Below are 1,184 nucleotides of genomic sequence, written 5' to 3' on the forward strand. Positions count from 1 at the left end.
AAAACATTGGTGAATGCCACAAATTCTCCTAAATCACTCGTACGCACAACTTAAGAACAAATCTGTGTGTACGAATGGTTCTTGCATGAGGCCCAATGTTTCTTAAACAGATGTTCATTTAATCTTTAAAGGGATCTTTGTAAATATTTGACTAAAACCTTTAAAGCTTTTCTTTGGATTTCAAGTAGTCGTTTTAATTTATGCTCAGATATCAATCAACAAATCAAATTATGTTTGAAAACTTAAAAAAATAATATTTTAGCGATCCAAATCACATCAAGTCCAAACTGGAGCCCTTCTGGTCCAGTTGAGAAAAGGCTGTGCAGCACAGATTACCGATGCCTGGATTTAACACCATATGCTCCGTTGTGCTCAGAGAAGCTTTAATTGCTTCACGTGAGCCATGCAACCAAACTCTTAATCCTCGCTGGGTTAACGCAGCAGAAATTTGGGCTCAGATTACACGTTCAGGCCTCCGACGTATGCGCTCATTGCACAGCAGTCATTTGACGCAATTTCATCAAGTTTACCCAGGATTTATATCGGAACAAACACAAAGGATTGGGTGGGATATTTAACCACTCCATCAATCTGGGTTTGTCCCAAAGGCTTTAAAATAAAAGACTGCTTCTTTAAGACTCCTGGGTAGCATATTATGTCCTGAAGATGTGGGATTTTGAAGGATAACAAAAATTAGACTCCTGTGGTGAATGTGTGCAGTGCTCTATCTTTGCAAAAACTGCCACAAAGTCCTCAAATTTGCCAAACCTCCAGAACAAAACCCTCTGAAGTTTATGCAAACAGACAAATATATAAATTTGATGTGAACCAAAACAGTTAAGGCAAAATTCCTCAACGACAGAACAACCTACAGGCAAAAATCAGATGATCATAGAACTATAGGACAACTAGATTCTGCAATAAAATTAGATTTTCTTCAGATAAAAAGACACTTTTATGAGATTTTAATATAAATAATCGACATATAGAATGACTTAATCTGCTTAATAAACCTCAAACTGACCCTCTAAAGACGTAATGAACAACTTAAGTCCCTTAAAGTGGTTTGCAGCCTTTTAAAAACCCTCTGACACGCTGAAACTCAACTTGGCCTGTCTCATCTGACAGCAGTCCATCTGGTCAGCCGGTGGCAGTGCCGCCTGGCCCCCTGGTGTATTTTTGTC

This window comes from Austrofundulus limnaeus, unplaced genomic scaffold (assembly GCF_001266775.1).
Source record: "Austrofundulus limnaeus strain Quisiro unplaced genomic scaffold, Austrofundulus_limnaeus-1.0 Scaffold7, whole genome shotgun sequence".
Classification (NCBI taxonomy): Eukaryota; Metazoa; Chordata; class Actinopteri; order Cyprinodontiformes; family Rivulidae; genus Austrofundulus; species Austrofundulus limnaeus.